General features: G+C 39.6%; 1 protein-coding gene and 1 pseudogene across 15 annotated transcripts in view; one reads left to right on the top strand and one right to left on the bottom strand.

Annotated features, from left to right (window-relative positions):
* Nucleotides 1-20,976, top strand: part of ATP13A3 (ATPase 13A3) — a 100,648-nt gene that overhangs the window by 4,788 nt on the left and 74,884 nt on the right. For 3 of the 15 annotated variants that reach the window (XM_078350531.1, XM_078350528.1, XM_078350527.1), the window contains exon 1: nt 20,464-20,760. The exons of the other annotated variants lie outside the window; for them this stretch is intronic. The gene's annotated coding sequence lies outside the window, so the exon portion shown is untranslated. Of the gene's footprint in view, nt 1-20,463; nt 20,761-20,976 lie in introns of those variants that run through there. 15 annotated transcript variants of the gene reach the window in all.
* On the bottom strand, nt 12,200-14,146 carry LOC100386595 (DDB1- and CUL4-associated factor 8 pseudogene; annotated as a pseudogene).

Genomic DNA, 20,976 nt, shown 5'->3' with positions numbered 1-20,976 from the left:
ATCACTGTACTCTGTCCTTTTTTTCCTAGAGAGAGTCTCGCTCTGTCACTTAGGCTGGAGTGTAGTGGCATGATCATGGCTCACTGCAGCCTCAACTTCCTGGGCTCAGGCAACCCTCCTGCCGCAGCAACCAGGGTAGCTGGGACAATCGATGTGTGCCATCATGTCTGGTTAATTTTTAAAATTTTTTTGCAGAGATGAGTATTTCAGTTTGTTGCCCAGGCTTGTCTCGGAACTCCTAGCCTCAAGCGATCCTCCTGCCTCAGCCTCCCAAAGTGTTGGAATTACAGACATGAGTCACCTTGCCCAGCCAAAACAATTGTCATTCTAATTAACCACTTAAGTTCAGATAGCATTCAAGAAGCAAGGTAATTGTTAGATCCTTTTTTGAGTTTTGTTGATCATCATATTTTTAGAGTATAAAAATAAGAGGTTCAGAATTCTGGCACTTAATTTTAATTAAGATTTAGGTTTAAAAATATGAAAAAGTTCTGGGCTTATTTAATAGGAGAAAAGTAGTTATTTATAAGGTAGAAGAATGTCCTGAAGTTAATGAGTTATCACTAGTTAACTAGTGATTGTAACAGGAGTTAAAACCATTTGTGTTAGTAGGTTGTGCACAGTGACTCACTCACAACTGTAATCCCAGTGCTTTGGGAGGCTAAGGCAGGAGGATGGCTTGAGGCCAGGAGTTTGAGACCAGCATGAGTGACAAAGTGAGACCTTGTCTTAAAACAACCAAAAATGATTTGTATTAATGAAGTTAAAAATAGAGGTAAAATGAGATGACGTGAGTAAATAGTAATTGGAAAAAATGATTACTGTTATGATAGTTTAAAAATGACCATGGTAATCAGTAAGAAGGGAGAACACTGGAATAAAGGAGAGGACTGTCTGAATAAATGTCTGACACTGAGGAAAGTTGTTCGAGGATGGGGATTGCTAAAAAGTTTCCATAGAATGATCCTCTAGAGGGGACTATGCCAATACCATACCTGTTAACATCTTAGACCTGTAGTGCCATATTGGAGCCTTTGCTAGAGTCTGAGATGGTGAAACGTTAACTTGAATTGTAAACTTCAAGACTGCAAAATTAATCTGTTAATCAGAATTTTGTCTTTTTTGTTGACTTTTGTTTGCCCAGGCTGGAGTGCGGTGGCGCGATCTCGACTCAAACTGCAACCTCTGCCTCCTAGGTTCAAGTGGTTCTCCTGCCTCAGCCTCCTGAGTAGCTGGGATTACAGGCATGCACTACCATGCCTGGCTAATTTTGTGTTTTTAGTAGAGACGGGGTTTCTCCATGTTGGTCAGGTTGGTCTTGAACTCCTGATCTCAGGTGATTCACCTGCCTCGGCCTCCCAAAGTGCTGGGATTACAGGTGTGAGGCACCATGCCTGGCCTCTTTTGTTGACTCTTACACTTGCTCCCTGTGGATCTTGGTTTTACATGATCAGTTGACACTCAGAGACTAGTTAAGAAATTAGATTTCCAGAAAAAGTGAGTTAACTATGTAAAGCAGAATTTCCTGATTACATGGTCTGAAATTGCTGATGTCTATGGAATCTGTCTCAAATTTTAAATAAAAATACTTTATTTAAGTGTTGGGTGGTGAGGTGAAAGATGGTTCTAGCTCATGAGAGCAAGCTGGTTTAATTGACTATTTAGTTTTTCTTCACAAAGGAGTTGAACACTGGAATAAAGACGTGAAAATGGAAAATAATGTGGAGAGATCATAGATTAGATTATTTAGATTAGTTCCTTGTTACAGAAGAGGAAACTGAAGTCAGTGGCAGCATCAAGGATCTGGGGTTAGAACCGTGGCTTTCTCTTGCTGAGATATCCTTTCACCCTGGCTTCGATTTTGTACTCTGTAGTAACGGCACCTCTCAAAACTCTTGTATTGTTTTTTCTAGTGAGAGCCAACTTTTAAGGGTTGTCTTTGCTTGCTTGACAGGCTTTTTTTTTTTTTTGAGATGGAGTTTCGCTCTTGTTATCCAGGCTGGAGTGCAATGGCCCGATCTCGGCTCACCGCAACCTCCGCCTCCTGAGTTTAAGCAATTCTCCTTAAACTCAGCCTCCGGAGTAGCTGGGACTACAGGCGCACGCCACCATACCCAGCTAATTTTTATATTTTTAGTAGAGACGGGGTTTCACCATGTTGACCAGGATGGTCTCGATGTCTTGACCTTGTGATCCACCCGCCTCAGCCTCCCCAAGTGCTGAGATTATAGGCGTGAGCCACCGCGCCCGGCCGACAGACTTCTTAAAACAAAATATTTTTACTTTGTTTAAAATGAGTTGTGGAATTGCTCCCACATATGTAACTAAGGGTGGCTTCTTTACAGCAGCCCTGTTGCTCTGTCTTTTTTTTAATTTGCAAAATAGGATGAAATATATCTTAGGTACTACTTTATTTTGATATGAAAAGTTTTTTGGTTCCTGATTTTTTTTCTGATTGATCTGAAGAGCTGAGTAAAGTGAAATCACCTTTCATAGGCCTTTGGGCCTAAATTCTCAGGTAAAAATCCTGTGTAGTCAAAATTACCCTTGGAAAAAGTCTTTTAAAAAGGCACCAGTTTGAAAACTTATAGGAAACTGACATTCTGTTTTTTAATTTCAGAGGCCAGTTTTTCCTGTCGTTTTAGAGAGGTTACTATTTTGGTGAGCTAGAATCCTAGTCAGCTATGTGAGATGTGTTTTGACAGGTGAATGGGTCTTTAGGTGGACTGAGGATAGCAGATTTATGGTCTTCATTTCATGTTCACTTTGGGACAGGGATGTAAAGAAAGGCATACTGTCATCATAATTTAAATTATTGTTCTCTGTTTGCTTCTCCCCAGAGGATAAGTAGTTAAATTGGTTTAATTAAATGCATATATGATGTGACTACACAGTGTGACTAGTGGAGAAAGGACTTAGGTATTTATGAACACCTGCTATCTCCCTAAGATTATGCCACAAAAAGATCTAGTATAATTAAAAGGCTAGGTAATAAAGTTGAGAATATTAGAAGATTGTTGGTACTTGCTGTCATTCTGAGGGGAAACTCAACTACTTTGGATGTTTTTGTTTTTTTAAAGAATAAGTGTATTCCTTACTGCTAGCAAAATTGCATTGTTTTAAAAGAGCTATATAAATTATTAATGAATTCCATGAAATTTAAAGTATCTCAACTTAAAGATTACTCTAGTGATAGCACAGTGAGAAAACATGAGTATGTAAAAGCATGGTGGCTAAAAATTTAACAATCATATGTCCTGGGAGAGGGCATGGTGTGTTGGATTAAAATGTGGGCTTCAGAGCCAAATGCAGGTGTTTTTGAATTACAGCTGTGTGACATACCAGTCTTGTGGTCTGAGTTAAGTAAGTCACTAAACCTCTTTGAACTTTCTTTATTTGCCAGATAGAGGTGATGAAAGGTGCCTTAGAGAACTGTAAGGATGAGTCTGAGTGAAGGGTAACTTATTTGTTAGCTTAGTAACATTGAAGATATTGAAAACAAGTCAGATGTGTGTATGGAGGTGTGATTAATAATTACTTTTTGTTATTTTGTTAACTGAAACAGCAGACAGTAATGTTATATTCAGGCCTTTTATGTCGAAAACACACCATGATTTTGTTTCTTTAGTAGCAACATCCTCAAAAGCTCAATATGTTAACCTCATATATCTCGGATACACATTTTATTTACATTTTAGTTTTTCTTTTTGTGTCTCTGGTGGGTGCAGACTGTTTTCTTTCTCATCCTCTATGTTACTGTTACCAAATGTTTCTATCCCTGGCCACATTATAAAATTTAAAACTATCTGTAATTATGTTTATTTTGTAGGACTTTATATGCCTTATTTTCATTTTAAAATTCTGATTAGTCGAATATTTCTACCTTTTCTTTAAGAAGACTTTGAATTATATTTCAATTTTGTGACCTTTAAATTGATTTCTGTAGACATGAATTCTAACCACTGGTTCCATATAGACCAAAGATTTTTCATCCTTCTCTAGATCATGCCTTAGCTTCTTTAACCATCAGTTTTCTAAGCTCATTTACAATTTTCATCTGTAGTTGCCTTGTTCCTCCTTTTTTAATGTTTATTTTTCTTATTTTTCTAAGCACAAAAGATAGAAAGTTATTTAATGCTAATTATAATAAGTAGATTAGTATACTAAGTAAACTGTTAAGTACTGTAAGCAAATGACTTAATTTTGCCTGTAGCACTTATTTGAAAGATTAGGCTAACCTAGCAAACTCTTAGTTGAAATGTTTAATGGGCCTTTTTGATATGAAAATGTATTTTTCATAGTTGTCAGCACTGCCTTAAGAGTTAGTTGAAGAATAATTTTAAGCTAGCCCATGGTTTTCTGTTCAGTGTTTTGTGAAAAGAACAGAATAAACTCCTTAATTTAGTCAGATTCAGAAGCATCTTAAAGAGTACCCCCGCCCCCAGTCCATTCTCAACTCTGGTGTGGCCCATAGTGAATCACCATTCTTCATGTTCCCTTAACAGTTGTGGCAATTATTAGTTACTGTAGTGCGTGAGAGTTGTGACTTTATAGGTAGCAAGGAAGGGTGCTGGGTTAGGGCCTCTTGATTATGCCCTTAGGACTGCATTGGTACATCTAACTATTTGATAGTGTTTTCATTCCTGTATGTGCCAAACACAGCGCTAGATGCTGGGGATACATCTATGAATGTATCTGAGCTTGGCTCTCTTACACATAAATGGTCCAGCAGGTAAACATTGTGCTGTTGAATGCACAAGTCCAGAAGATGCCATTCACGTTGTGTTCTTTAGGAATGTGGCTCCTTGGCCTGGCCTAGGATCTCTTTCAGTTAATAAAAGTTCAGAATCTCCATCACCTACAAGAAAATCTATATTGTTTATCATGTCTAACAAGCGCCTTCACCATAATCTGATCCTGTCCTATCTTTCTAAACCTCCGTTTGTAATTATTCCTCGAAGGCCATCACCCTGTGCACCAGCCAGTTTAAATAATTTTGTTCCTCACATTTTTTAGGATCACTCACTGTAGTGCTTCTGCATTTGGTAGTTCCTGCTTGGGTTTCATCCCTCTGTTTTTTCCCTAATATTTTCCCTCTTAATGCTTGTTTGCTTGATCAGCTTTACATTCTTCAGGGCTTAGATCAAGAGATAGTTCTTTTCTCAAGTCTTTTCTGTTCTTGGTTCTCCTCTCTTTCTCCCTGCTGCCATTGCTCACCATTTTGTTTGATACTTGTTTTTGTTAGCTTACTTATTTGTGTAGCTTACTAGATACGGTTCCTGAGGTTACACATTTACTCTTGTAATCTCCAGCATTTAGCCCACAAGTTGGCACATGGTAGGCAATACCATTCTAACAAATGGCTTTTTATGAAATCAAAAATGTCAATAAACCAGAATGATTATTACTAGAATGCTAATTTAGTATTTACAGATTTATTTGAAATATTAGGATACTTGGCAACATTTTGGTTTTCTAATTTAATTTACGTTTTTCTAGTCAAGCAGTAGTTTGGGGTTAGATTTCGGGGAACTGCTTGGCTTAGAGTGAAGATACTGTTTTCAGTTCATTGCTGAACATGTTGGTGAGAACTTTCTGTCTAATGAAGGATTAACCGTAAGCGGTCTCAAACTAAAACAAATAGGTGGGTATTCAACCCAAGAAGAATGGATAGATGATCTGTAGGATTGTAGTGCCTGCTCCAGCTCTGTCTCTACCAGTAGCACCCATTGAGCTAATCTGTAGGAATGGATGAAGTGAAGTGGGAACACATCTGGGAAGCTCAGTCAGGAAAAGACTCCCAGACTCTTCTGGGCCAGACTTTCTGTGTGATTGAGTGTCCACTCCCCATATCCTCTTCATACTTCTTTTCAGATTTTGTTTCTTAGAGATTCATCTTAGGTTAACAGCTATGAGAAGCTGTCACTGATTTATATGTTAACTTCTGAACAGAAGGACTCTTGGTTACGAGGAAGAGGAAGTCATTGGTCTGAAGAACACAGTGCTGTGGTGGAGGTTGTACAAACTTACGTGAGGTCACGAACGGACCTAGGAAGACAGGATTTGGGGAAAGCTGGGAAAGGGGAATAGGGATGAGATGTGGGAGCATGTCAAAGACAAAATTACTTCGTTGTAAAATTTTGCCCAGAAAAAGAAGAGGGATTCCTCCCCCTCTTCACCCAGTCTTGCCGTGTCTCCCTTATTCAGCTGTACTGCTGGATGCTTGCCTGGTTCCCAGCCTTTAAGGTTTATAGTCTGTCAGTTCAACATACTGTTGGACAAGTGCTCTGATACCTGCAGAGTTGGGAGAAGGGTGGGGGCAGTCCTCTGCTAGGAGGTAGAAGGGACAAACAAAGCTTAGTAGCCTGAACTGGCCCTGGAAGAGCAAGTAGGAGCTCTTCAGCCAGACTAAGTTAGAGAAGGGCATTCTTGGCAGAAGGAATATTCTATATAAAGAAGTGGAGTCAGGAAACAGTAGGGCTCTTTGAAGAACTACAGATTGTGTTGTTCTAAATGAATGACTTGTAAGGTTTGTAAGGGGTGAAAGATAACCATTGATGAATGGCAGATGGTGTTGACAACTAGACAGGGCCAGAGTCTGTAGGATCTTACATGTCTTGCAATAAGTTTTGACTTTGACCTTGAAACCCAGTTGGGGCTCCCTTCTACCCCAGTTCCTCATGGCAGGGAAATACCTAATGTTGGTGCGTTGTAAGACTTCAAAACTGTGCTAGTGAGAGGCCTGTTTAATATTGTTTAACCAGTTCAACTTAATTTTTTTGAAAAAAAAAATTTACTTTGAAGGTACTCTTTTACCAGTTTGGGAATTGCTACTGCAGACAATAGGAAGCTACTGAAATTTTAGGCAGAGAGAGAAATGATCGTACCTGGTTGCCTACAGACTTGAATGAGGGAGACTAGGGCTCAGGACCTAAATCAAGGCAAAGCCACTGGAGCTATGCTTGGTGAAGCAGATTCGAGAGGGGTAGCAATGATAAGATTAGTGGCCAGTTGGATATAGAAAGTATGGGATAGGAAAAGTTCGAGGGTGATTTCTAAATTCCTGGCCTGGCTTTTTAGGCATATCTTACTCATTAAAGGAGAAGGGGGAATTAGTGGTGGCTGGGTGGGGGCACAGATTTTTTGGAAGAAAAATAAAATGAGCATATTGAAGTTTAGCTGTCTGCAAACATGTAGTTTGATCTGTGGGTCTGAAACACATGAGAGATCAGTGTTGAAAATGTGACTTGGTAGTTGCCATCATAGATGGTCCAGTAGTGCCACCCTTGATGAGATTGTTACAAAGAGAAGAGCCTAAGGAATATTAATAATTAAGAAGTGGGTAGAGGAAATGGAGGCTTGGTAACCTGGCTACCTGCCCAGCAACCCAGGCTGTTGTAATGTGAACTGCAGCTCGGCAGAGTTGTAGGAGGCAAAATGGGCATTTGTGGGCTATCTTAGGAACCTAGACACTATTTTCCTTATGAGAAATGTATTTCAAATACATTTGGAGCAAGAACTGCTTTTTAAATGAATTTGTCCCTGGAAAGATGTCATTCCTTAATTTGTTGGCAAGCCTTTTTGATGTAAAGTCACCCCATGCTTGACTTTCTGCGGAAAATGAAAAATGCTAATCTTGGTTAAGTGAAAATTATTTTTTCCTGGTTTTGAAAGGCAGGAAAACTGGTTGAAAACTGGTAAGTAGAGTAGATAATGCCTGTAAAAATGTTTCTTAAACTAAATATCGGTACAGATGTCAGTTACTATTGTGGTTGTTATAGTACCTAACTAAATGCATTGATTGTGTTTTGTGTGTGTTGTATGCGTTTTTTTGTTTTGTTTTGTTTTGTTTTTAATCTTGGATAGTGGCTTACAGGAAGATCATAGGAGGTTTGAAAGTTAACGTTTCTGTGAAGATCGTACCATGAATAAGGTGATTAACTTCTTCAGTAGCAACTTGTATGACTGTATTTTTGAAATATTTGTTGAATGTAGATGTCATGGGCTTTGTATTGTCCATGCTGAGTCGGCATGGGTGGGTTTCAGATTATACAAAGGAGTAAAATAGAAAAACCCAAATTCATGTAACTGAAAGTTGCCCCAAGTACCTGAGTTACAGTTACTGATTTGCAAGATTGTACTTCTTGTGCAGAATACTTTCCTAGTGAGTTTGTGCTTCTTTGTGGTTAGAGTTTCAAATCATAATCTGGAAGAGTGATATGGGAATCATTCGATAGTGTAGCTCATGAGTAAAACTAATTTTGCTCTGTTTCAAATTGTATAGTAATTCTGAAGTGAACCATACAGAAGTAATGAAAAAAATAATTTGTAGGTTTGCTATTAATAAGAAAAAAAAAAAACATTTTTGAGGTTTACATGTATCTCCTTAACATACCGAAGAGTTGGAAGTATAACTTCTGGAAAATTCTCTTCTCTTCTTTTTTTGTTCTCTACTCTTCTCTAGTCCTGTACCACCTCCCCTTTTTCTCGTCATCATCATAGCTTTTCCACTCCACTGCACTGCTCTGTTTCAGTATCTTTCTATGCAGAATGTTACTTTTTGTTTTATTATGCAGCTACAGTGTAATCTTTTTGAATACTTCAATCAGTCATTTAAACTCAACATAGTCTTAGCAACAGCGTGCATGACTTAGCTCAAGTGACCAATGACCGTAGTATGCGCAGTGAGTCCAGTTTTAAGCATGTGTGTGCAGTGAGTACTGCATCACAGCAGTCACTTGCAGACAGCAACTGTAAGGTTTCATCTAAGCTACATTTTGATTTTAGCTGTGGTAAAAGGAGAATTTATGAATGTTTAAATTTCAGAGACCATCTTTAAATCAATGACTGAAATGTCAGTTAATAGCATTACAGTTTAAAATGAATGGTCATTAATTTGCATGATAATGGAAGACATTCATTTACATATTACTCAGCGAACATTTTTACCTTACCTCTGAACTTAAAAGTATAATTTTTAGTTTGGGGGAATTAGGCTCATTTATCCGTGTGGTTTGTTTATACAAGCTGTTATTGAAACTCTTGATTTGTCAATTTCTATTATATTGGATGCCCATGCCACACAATTTCTTTTTTGCTTGTTTTAAAACACTCTTATTTTCAGCTGCTTGGGAGGCCAAGGTGGGAGGCTCCCTTGAGCCCATGTGTTCGAGACCAGCCTGGGCAAGATGAAAAGACCTCATCTTTAAGTGGGGAATGGGGAATTAGTCAGGTGTGGTGGCTCAGGCCTGTAGTCCCTTCCTGCTCAAGGGAGCATCCTTTGAGCTCAGGAGTGGAGGTTGTGGTCAGCCGTGATGGTGCCACTGTCTTCCAGCTTGGGTGACAGAGTGAGACCCCATTTCTTAAACCCAAAAAAACTCTTTTATTCTAATGAGGTATTTTTACTTTTAAATACCCACTATCACCCCCCAAAGGAAAGAAAGCACAGAACTTTTATACTCTTACTTTATAAGTCTAAAGATGCAGAGGAATTAGTACCAGATGATGTTAAGCTTGGTATGTATCTTATATCGTTCTCTCTGCTCTTTTAAAAACACATATTCACAAGAGTTACTTGGTTGCTACAAAAATAGTGTATTAGACATATTCCCTTTTTCTTGTCTTTATATATTATGTAGATCTTGGTTTCTACACATAGATTTAACTCATTCTCCTTAATTTCATAAATTATTCATCTGTTCTTCTATTGATGGACATTCAGGTAGGTTCCAGGTTTTTTTTCCCCTCTGTTGCAAACAGTGCTACAGTATACATGTTTGGTACATATGTACTTATATATATATAAAACATTTGTCATAGATTTTAAAAACAGGGGTTGTTGGATCGAAGTGTATGTGTTTTAAATTTAAATATCTTCTGAGATCAGAAGAGATGGGCATGTTTAGGGTAGTGTGGCTGTAGATGAAATTTAAAAATCTTGTCAGTTGGTTTTTTTAAACAGGTAGTACAGATTGACTCCTAAGACCAATATATAAGGTTGCTCCTTGTTGTTTTTTTTTTTTCTGCCAGTTTAATGGGCAAATAATGTCTCACCATATAATTTTGTACTTTAAATACCTACTCTTGTTCTCTAGTAGGTTCATGTGCTCTTTGTTACTGTTATCTCCCCTGCTTCACAACTTTGTAAGATTCCTAAATTCTAGTTTCAGACTAGAATGTGAAGGGAGTATTGATATGCCTCCCTCTCTCCTCCCCATTATCATTCGTTCTGTGTTTTATTGCGTATCTTAATTTTTTGTTGAGACGCGTGAATGCAGGTTATCTTTTAAAAAGGCAGTTCCTCCTTTCCCTGTCACAATGTCCACGGGTACTAAAATATCTTACATAGTTTCTCATTAGAATTTCAACTTCCAGATTCAGGGAATAACTATGCAGGTTTGTTACATGGATCATATTGCATGATGCTAAGGTTTAGGGTGTGCTTGATCCCATCAACCAGGTAGTGAGCATAGTACGCAATAGGTCCCCTCGCCCCACTCCTTCCTTCTCTGGTCTAGTCGTCCCCAGTGTCCACTGCTTCCCATCTTTATGTCCATATATGTCCAGCGTTTAGCTCCCACTTATTTATTTACTTAATAAAGACGGGGTTTCACCATGTCAGGCTGGTCTTGTATTCCCGACCTCAGGTGGTCTGCCTGCCTTGGCCTCCAAAGTGCTCGGATTACAGGTGTGAGCCACCATGCCCGGCCAGCTCCCACTTATAAGTGAGAACATGTAGTATTTGGTTTTCTGTTTCTCCATTAATTTGAATGCTTAAGATAATGGCCTCCAGCTGCATCCATGTTGCTGTAAAAGACATGATTTCATTATTTTTTATGGCTGCATAGTATTCCATAGTGTATATGTGCCACATTTTCTTTATGCAATCCACCGTTGATGGACACCTAGGTTGATTCCATGTCTTTGCTTCTGTGAATAGTGTTGCAATGAACATACGAGTGCATGTGTCTTTTTTGTAGAACGATTCATTTTCCTTTGGATATATACCTAGTAATGGGATTGCTGGGTCGAATAGTACTTCTATTTTTAGTTCTTTGAGATCATTTCTCATCTTTAATCATTCTTGATCACTTTGGATAACTGCAACAGTTCTGTTTATTAAGGCTTATTGTAACTCAACCTTTTTTTCTTACTAATGTTGGAACGTCCCCTAGTGGTGAAAGAGCGCACCAGCAGGCTGTATACAAAGACCATGCTTGTGTAGATCAAAACCTTTTCGGTTGATATTTATTGTAGGGATTATTCCACCTGCCTTATTTTAGTAGAGAAGAAGTTCAGACTGGCGTGAAGGAACTTGCATCGTAGTTCATGTTGAATTCATTGTTATTTAAGGAAAAGTTAAGGTTGACTGTTTTTTTTTTTGGCTACTGTGCAGCAACAAAACCTTTTTTTTTTCCTTTAAGTCCCTTTATTGGATTCATAGAGAATATATATGTATTTAAACTTGGATAATAATTTTGCCTTGATACATCCAAGTTTGACTTGCTTTCTAATATAGATATAAAATTAGGCCTCTAACAGTGATAGGGACAGGGAGATTGCTGCCACCAAACCATGTTTTTAAAAAAAGTAACAGAAGAGGTAGCAACCTTCCTATCCCTCCTTCACTTCTGCCCCTCCTCCCACCTCTCCCCAGCCTCCCTCACCTGACCTATTTAAGGGGTGATGGGATGAACAGAAGAGAGTGAAGGATATGTAATCGAGTGTAGAACACTGTGATATGTGCAGAGGATGAATGAGGAGGAAGGGAAAGTGAAGAGTATGAGATGGTTAGGGGCTTTAAGGACTTCCCAGAAAAATAGGATCTTGGGATGGGGTTGCTGAGGGGGGAAAATACCCGAACTGTAATAGACTTTTAAAAAACAAAGGAAGAATAGGTCAAAAACCTAAACCAAAGAGAGTGGCACTCCTACCCTCCACTCGCCCCTTGGTACTGAATAGCGAGTTGTCCCCCCTGCCCTCTCTGCCTAAGAAACAAGGGAGATTAAAGAAAAAGAAACCCCATTCCCTATCCCAAATCAGTTAACAAAATAGGCTTCCCTCTCCTCTCAGAAAGAGGCTTTGGGGAGAGGCCATTTCTACTGAGTCCTATGCACCTCTCCATGGAGGCCTATTCCAGGGCTCAACTCCCATTCCTAGATACTCTGTGTTGGTTCACTCCTCTGGTTTATCCTTTCTCCTGGGATGTCTTTCTTTTATCTAAAGCAAAAAGTCCAAAGTGTGTTTCTGTGGAATGTAGGGCCTGGGACAGGAAAGGGTTGCCCAGGCAGGATCAGGTTGGCAGCCCCAGCCCACCCCACCTAGGTATGAGGCTTCAAGATGACATGCACTGCACTCGGTTAGGGCCTTCCTCCTCCTCTGATGTATCTGAGGAGCTGGGAGATTCATCAGAGTCTGCGTCTGTGGCCCCAACCCCAGGTTCTCGCCAGTGCTGGTGAGACGTCTCTGTCTCAGGTGATGCATGAGGAAGCACAGCATGTGACTATCAAATAGGTCAGTGTGGTGCAAACCATCTTCATCCCACCCCTGCTTGTTCTTCTTAATCACATCTTTTAACCTCGTCAGCTCAGTGGAATCTTCAGCTGTGGGTGGCCAGATCACATCATGGTCTAGGCCACTAGTTGCCAGTACAGGCAGGTGAGGGTGGGGCTCAAGACAGTTTACCATGCCTCCCTTGTCCCCCTCCATGAACTGACTACTCTGGCAGGATGATTTCTCCCAGAGGAAGATGTGCCCACAGTCACTACTGCTAACCACAAACTCACTCTTGGGGTCATAGAAATTGACACCTTTTACTGTGGCATTATTTCTGTGGCCCTTATATCTCTTAACATACTGGGCCCCATGACTGTGAGAGGAGTTGAAGAGGTAAATGTGTTCATCATTGTACCTGATAGGAGCTCTGTGCCATCGTGGCTGTACACAAGACAGGCGGTGTTTGCTTTGGACTCACTGTTCACCAGGTGATGAGGGCAGAACTTTTGAGTACTCCATTGTTCTCATTCTTATCAGTTTTCCTCTGGTCATAAATCGTTACAAACGGATCTCGTCGCCCACTGCAAACTGGTGGGTATTGGCAGGATTCACATAGATTGCATACAGCCCCACTTTCTTCTCTTTCTCTTTTGTTAGCACCAGTTTCGAAGCTCGGCGGTCTTGTCTCAGGTCAGTGGTGAAAACAACTGCATCTTTACCTGCAGATAAGAACATACAGGGAGAGTCTGGTTCCAGAGCCAACTTGTGAGACGCTCCCTTGTGCTGGGCCGCACATTTCATATTCTTGCAACACTGTGTGGCAGTCAGTTCTGCTACCCAAACCTGCCTGTCACGGGCACATATGGCCAGAGTGGAATCACCGCTATTAGAAGAAACTTGGCCTGGAACACATTACTTTTGTGGCCACTCTCAAAGTCCGGTACTGGCTGCTGCCACACCCAATCCCACACCACTGGCCAGCCAGGTGCCGCGCTGGTTAAAGTGCAGGATATTGACACAACCAGTGTGGCCCTTAAGCCTATGCTGCAGGTGGAAACACTGCACAAAGACTCTTGCCCCACAGGCCTTATAAACAAAGCAGGCACTTGAACCCAGCTCCCACTCTTGAAGGGCAGGGAGGGCTTGCCAGCAAGGTTGGGGTAGAGCTGATGTTTCTGAGGACACCCAGTCCTCTAGGGCACGCGCGTCATCTGATGAATCCTGGTCACAGTTAGCCTGCTTGCTCTGTACACGATGCCAAGGCTGCTCTTCTTCCTCCTCTTCCTCTGAGCAGTCATGGACTTGATTTTCTTTATTAACGGAGTAATGACCAGTGTCCTCCATGCTGCCAGAGTCCTTATCTTCCCCCCTGGGTTCTCTGTGTCTGTGCCTTGACTTTCTGTGCTGGTGCTGTTGGGGCCACCATCATCCCCAGTCAAACTCTCAAACTCAGGTCTGAGGCCTCTGCTTCAATGCCTGAGGATGTCTCCCTTCCCTCTTTAGCTCCAGACATCTCCTCTGGATTGCTGGTCAGGCTTCCATTAGCTAAGTCTGTTCTGCCATCTGTGCTGCTCCCTTTGCTAGACATCTTGAATGACGTTTGCTGTAGCCACCCTTTTCTCCTTTTATCATTGAAGTAAGGCCAGGCTGAGCTCCTGAGAAAACAGGTCTGTAGATTCACTGAAGGACTGAGAAAAGTTAAAATTGACATGGCAAAGGTGTGTCTTCTGAGGAAAGGACAACCAGTACTCCTGGCGATGACTTTAGGTCAGTGGAAGGAAAAGACCTGAGCACTAAGAGCTTGTGAAAGGGGTCAGGCCCATCCTTAGGGGAAACCGGCTGAGGAGTGGGGGGCAGGCCGAGCCGGAATGAGACACAGACCCAGTGGGTCAAGGAGGGGGAGTCTGGCTGGGGCAGTTACAAGCACAGGAATCAGCGAGGCTTAGCAGCTCGCTTCCTGTCTTGGGTCATCCTTCTGCTAGCAGCTGCTCCTACTGTTCCAGGCCCAGCCACCCCATCCACTGCCACCACCAATACCCTCATCATCCACAACAAAACCTTTATTAACATTTGGAACAGGTTCAGCTATTACTGAAACTCGTCATTTCTGAATTTAAATTGGGGCAAATGGCTATAGTGCAGAGTAATGCCATTATTGGGCACTGTGAATACAAGACTGAAGAATTGACAGCCATTCTTCAGATGGAGTTGAGGTGCAGGGTTGCCTCTGGATGTTGTGATCAGAAGACGTGTGATCTTCTAGCTGGTTGCCTGTAGAAATGAGCCTCTCCTAGTCAGGGGCATACTTTCTTTACCCTGAATCTTGGCCTTCACATTCTCAGTGGTGTCACTGGGCTTATCCTCCAGGGTGATGGTCAAGGTCTTCACAAAGATTTGTATTTTGACCTGTTAGTGAATTCAAAGATACTCCAAATTGCCAGTCACCTCCAGCAACCTGAAAGCCACCACTCTTGCTTGACAAAGCCAGCCACTGAATCTAAAGTTGACTCTTGTACTATTCTCTTTTCATTTGTTTCTGTTTGTTTTGGGGATGAAATGGTAAATCCTACTGTTCTAATAAGGAATCTGGTGTAAGATGCACACTTAATACTTAGATGAATTAGTTTGATAAAACTAATTTAGGGCTGGGTGCAGTGGCTCATGCCTGTAATCCCAGCACTTTGGAAGGCTGAGATGGGCAGATTGCTTGAGTCCAGGAGTTTGAGACCATCCTTGGCAACATGATGATGAAACCCCAACTCTATAAAAATACAACTAATTTGTTGGGCATGATGGTACACACCTGTGGTCCCAGCTACTCAGGAGGCCGAGGTGAGAGGATTGCTTGAACCAGGAAGCAGAGGTTGCAGTGAGCTGAGGTTGTGTCCACTACATTCCAGCATGAGTGACAGATAAGATGCTGTCTCAATTTTTCTTTTTCTTTGAAGAATTTGCTACTACTTATGCTGTATTATAGGCTCATACTTTTTCAGCTGGGCCAAAATATAGAGGAGATAGAAATAAATCTAATTAATAGAAACCCACTTGTTAAAGGAGACTTCAGACTGACAACTTTCTCTTGTCTGGAGTAAGATCCAAGCAAAGAGAATGGTCTGATAGAGCAAGCACCATGATGTATTTCAAAGGTTCCTACAAGTTTAAACCCAGGGTTACCCATGCATTGTAGAATTAGAAGTTTATGCATGTATTCAATCAACTATTCAGTCTTCCTTCTGGTAAAGGCATTCCAAAGGCACTAATGTCTCTTCCTCACTCCCAGCCAGCCCAGAGGTAGCCACTGTCACCAATTTATTGATATATTCAGCCTTTTGATTATTTTAGGGATAGGTGTCAGTTTTCACTCTAGGCCATTTTGGTTCTGCCAGTTTTGAGTATTCAGTCGGGGTCTTAACACTATTTCCTATTGTCTGCTGCAGCATTTTTCATCATAGATAGTAACGTTTCGAAATCTATGTAGCAATCGTAAGAGCTTGTAATTCTTAACCTTGAATGTGGAGTTTTTAAAAGTTACATACTTGAGAACAATTTAGGGGAAGGGATGAAAGTTTTAAGACCAGAGTAGCTTGAATGATTGAAATAGAAAATCTCTCAGTGACATAAGCGGACATTTTAAGAATGCAGACTGTTTTATTACATTGCATATAAGTGATATTTTATACAATTTTTTTATAAAGAGAGGTTAAAAGGTACATATCATTTGTTAGTCCAAAGGTAACTTCCCCCTTTTTGCTAAATACTATACAATTAGACAAAACCATGTGGGGTTTCTCTGAATAAAAGGGTTGATTTTGATTTTTGAATAGTACATATAATTAGTGATAAAGTACCTATGTGAGAATGAATGGTATCGTGCATTCGTTCTTCATATTGACCCTAATACAGGTAATTATGCTATCTTTCCTAATTATAACTTATTTTGTTCTGGCTATGACATTGTTTTGTAACATACAAAAAAAGTATAATTATGCAAAGACTCCACTTTACAAATGTAAATACAGTCTTGGTTTGGTGTATGTTGGATACAATGGTCTTCCTTAAGCCTAAACACAGAAACAAAAGCATATTATAAGAGAAAGTCCAAGATGGGAAGTGATAAACTGGGTATTGAGTAGAGCTTTGTTAAAATTTAGCTGGTATGCTTGTAAAATTTCCACGTATTCATTAAATTATATTATGTCATTCTTATTTTTAGGAGCTGACTTGAAGTTTTAAGTTTTGCCTCATAAAGAATTATCACAATTCGGTTATTACAGTTGGATGATTCTGGTTTTTTAAAAATTCTTTTTACATGTATTTGTATAGGTATTAAAATTGAAATTGTTTAATGAGTAGAGTTAGGGCTTTAAATGTATTGGGGCATATTTTCTTTCTTTTTTTTAAGAAAGGAGAGAAGGAAAGAAAGAAAATGAAGGAGAGGAAGAAAGAGGAAGAAAAAGAGGGAGCAAGAACGGGAATGTTGCTTTATTCTAAAAATGGGTATTGAAAACCTCTTTTATGCCAATAATTGTGCTTAATAATGGCCCATCAATATTTCATTTAAACCTATGAGTAGGTATGATGTGGTACTGACAAGAATGTATATTTTGTGTATTTAAAGTGGAGAGCTCTATAAATGTTTATTAAGTTTACTTGTTCCGGATCTGAGTTCAAGTCCTGGATATCCTTATTAATTTTCTGTCTTGTTGATCTATCTAATATTGATGTTGAAGTCTCCCACTATTATTGTGTGGGAGTCTAGGGCGTTTAAGTCTCTTTATAGGTCTTATGTATCTGGGTGTTAGGATCCTTAGCTCTTATTGTTGCATTGATCCTTTTACCACTGTATCTTTGTTGCTTTAAAATCTGTTTTATCAGATGCGAGAATTGCAACTCCTGCTTTTTATGTATTTATTTATTTTTGCTCTCCATTTGGTTGGTAAATGTTTCAATATCCCTTTGTTTTGAGTCTTTGTGTATCCTTGCATGTGAAATGGGTCTGGATGTAGCATACTGTTCGGTTTTGGCTGTATCTTTTGATTGGGGGATTTAGTCGATTTAAATTTAGGATTACTGCCATTTGATGTTAACTGGCTGTTTTGTCCATTCGTTGATGTAAATTCTTCTTTATGTTGATGCTCTTTACTTTTTGGTATATTTTTAGAAAGGCTAATACTGGTTGTTCCTTTCTATGTGTAATGCTTCTTTCAGAAGCTCTTGTAAAGCAGGCCTGGTGGTAATAAAATCTCTGAGTACTTGCTTGTTCATAAAAGATTTTATTTTTCCTTCAGTTGTGAAGCTTAGTTTGTCTGGATATGAAATTCTGGGCTGAAAGTTCTGTTCTTTAAGGATGTTGAATATTAGCCCCCACTCTCTTCTGACTTGTAGGGTTTCTGCTGAGAGATCTGCTATAAGTCTGATAGGCTTCCCTTTGTGGGTAACCTGACCTTGCTCTCTGGCTGCCCTTAGTATTTTCTCCTTCATTTCAACCCTGGTGAATCTAACGATTATGTGCCTTGGGGTTGCTGTTCTTGAGGAATATCTTTATGGTGTTCTCTGTATTACCTGGGGTTGAATATTGTCCTGCTTTGCTAGGTTGGGAAAGTTTTCCTGAATAATATCCTGAAGAGTATTTTCCAGCTTGGATTCATTCTCTCCGTCGTATTCAGGTACACCTATCAAACGTAAATTTGGTCTTTTCACATAGTCTCACATTTCTTGGAGACTTTGCTCATTCCTTTTTATGCTTTTTTCTCTAATCTTGTCTTCTCGTTTTATTTCATTAAGTTGGTGTTCGACCGCTGATATCCTTTCTTCTGCTTGATCAATTCGGCTATTAAAACTTGTGCATATTTCGCTAAGTTCTCATGTTGTGTTTTTCAACTCCGTTAATTCATTTATATTCCTCTCTATATTGTCTATTCTTGTTAGCATTTCGATAAACCTTTTTTCAAAGTTCTTAGTTTCTTTACATTGGGTTAGAACAAGTTCTTTTAACTCCCAGAAATTTCTTATCATACACCTTCTGAAGCCTACTTTTGTTAATGGAACACAGTCCTTCTCCATCAGGGCTTTAAATGTATTGGGGCATATTAAATATTTCAATAGCAAAAAGTAGAACTGACTTTGAAGTGTGTAAGGTCAGGTACTGTAGATTTTACAAGTTTGAAAATAAAATAATATTTAGAATGCACTGTTTATATTTCCGGATCATTAAAGCACTCTTGGCTTGTGTGGTCCTTAAAGATGGGTTTATCAAATCTTTATTTAAGATTGGTAGGTCTGTTTAATCCTCAGAAAAAAAAATCTAGGGCTACAAAACAAAGTGGGAGAATTCCTTCTCTCATTCAACAATACAAGGTGTCACAGAAGTCTCATTGCAGCTTTAATTTTTAAAACTGCAGAATTATGTATGTTATAAACTTAAACACCATTGAGAAATTCAGTTACTTGAATTTCTTTTATACTTATTTAGTTTTGTGAATTTTGTTTTTTGTTTCATTTTGTTTTGAGACACTCACTCTGTCCCCCAGGCTGGAGTGCAGTGGTGCGATAGCGGCTCGCTGCAACCCTCCACCTCCTGGGTTCAAGTGATTCTTCTGCGTTCAAGTGATTCTCCTGCCTCAGCCTCCTGAGTAGCTAGGATTACAGATAGGTACCACCACTCTTGGCTTGGCTAATTTTTGTATTTTTAGTAGAGATGGGGTTTCATCATGTTGGCCGGACTGGTGTTGAACTCCTGGCCTCATGTGATCCTCCTTGCTTGGTCTCTCAAAGTTCTTGGAGTATAGGCATGAATTTTGAATAATGCCTTTTTTTTTTTCAGTGATGGAGTCTTGCTCTGTCGCACAGGCTGGAGTGCAGCGGCATTACCTTGGCTCACTGCAACCTCCACCTCCTGGTTCAAATGATTTTCCTGCCTCCGCCTTCCTGAGTAGCTGGGATTATAGGCATGCACCATCTTGCCTGGCTAATTTTTGTATTTTTAGTAGAGATGGGGTTTCACCATGTTGGCCAGGCTGGTCTCGAACTGCTGACCTCAGGCAGTCTGCCCACCTTGGTGAATAATGCATTTTTAATTTGTTTTTTTACTTCAGTACTGCTGAAGATGGCAAATATTGAGTGAAGGAAAAAATTAAATTACAAATGTATTATTCAAAATTGCTTTGCTTGAACTTTTGCTTGATTACAGGTCATTCTTCAAATCACTTTGTGAAATTACCTACTCTGGAATTCTAGGCACATACTTGGAGTATCCTTAAAAAAAATCTAACACTCGGCCGGGCGCGGTGGCTCATGCCTGTAATCCCAGCACTTTGGGAGGCCGAGGTGGGTGGATCACGAGGTCAAGAGATCAAGACCATCCTGGCCAACATGGTGAAACCCCGTCTCTACTAAAAATATAAAAAATTAGCTGGGCGTGGTGGCGCGGGCCTGTAGTCCCAGCTACTCGGGAGGCTGAGGCAGGAGAATTGCTTGAACTGGGGAGGTGGAGGTTGCAGTGAGCCGAGGTCGCACCATTGCACTCCAGCTTGGCGCCTGGTGACGGAATGAGACTCTGTCTCAAAAAAAATCTAACACTCTACACACTCACTATTATGTTATTACAGCTCATGAGAAACTCAGGTTTGAAGTAAATATATTTTTGAGGTTTGGAGATTTCTGTGTCTGAAAACAACTCATCTTGTTTTAGGAAATGGAATCTGACAACTTTTAGCATGATATAGTATAAATAGTATACTTTAATTGTTGGTAGTAATTACATAATGTGCAAAAATAAACTTTAAAAAATTAGCATTATATTTAATTTAGTGAGATCTAGTCCCAGTAGCTTTACTTGGTCTCATACTGCCTTTTTTTTTCTCACTCACACAGCAAATCAAGTTTATTATAAATTCAAGGAAGGGTTTGGTTAAGCACAATAGCCTATAAGCTCCTTGCTATTTAGATAACATCAAGACTCAGGCATGCACTCTGGAATTGGAACTTCACTGAGCTAACTAGCTAGGATCTATTCAAATAATAGGAGCTCTACCAGTGACAGATGGCAGAAGGGCTATCTTCTGAAACCTATTAAAAGTTGGTGAATTGCAAAATTCTAAATTTTAATATCTTAATCATTTGGAAGTAGTTCAAACAGAACCAAAACAGAAATATTTGGCATAAAATAAAATTTTTATGCTTAGTTTTGTTTTTATTATTAAGAGGCAGCTTTTGAAAGCCCTGCCAATATCAGGAATTGGGAAGACTGATAATATAGTGCTGTTGGTAAGAAACATTTCTTCAGTTTGTTTTCTCTGATATAGAATTTGATTTGTTTTAAAAACATGCTCCATCAGTCCACAAAAGTTACACTTCTGTAAGTAATGGGTTTTTATAAATTTGGTATTAATGCTTCAAATGTCTAATTAGATATATCGTAGAATTGTATATAATACATATTTTTATCTTGTTAAGCAGTGTATTTTAAATATGTTTGTGTGG

Source organism: Callithrix jacchus, chromosome 15, assembly GCF_049354715.1.
Source record: "Callithrix jacchus isolate 240 chromosome 15, calJac240_pri, whole genome shotgun sequence".
Classification (NCBI taxonomy): domain Eukaryota; kingdom Metazoa; phylum Chordata; class Mammalia; order Primates; family Cebidae; genus Callithrix; species Callithrix jacchus.
Note: the sequence above shows the minus strand (reverse complement) of the source record. Positions and strands in the feature narration are given on the sequence as shown.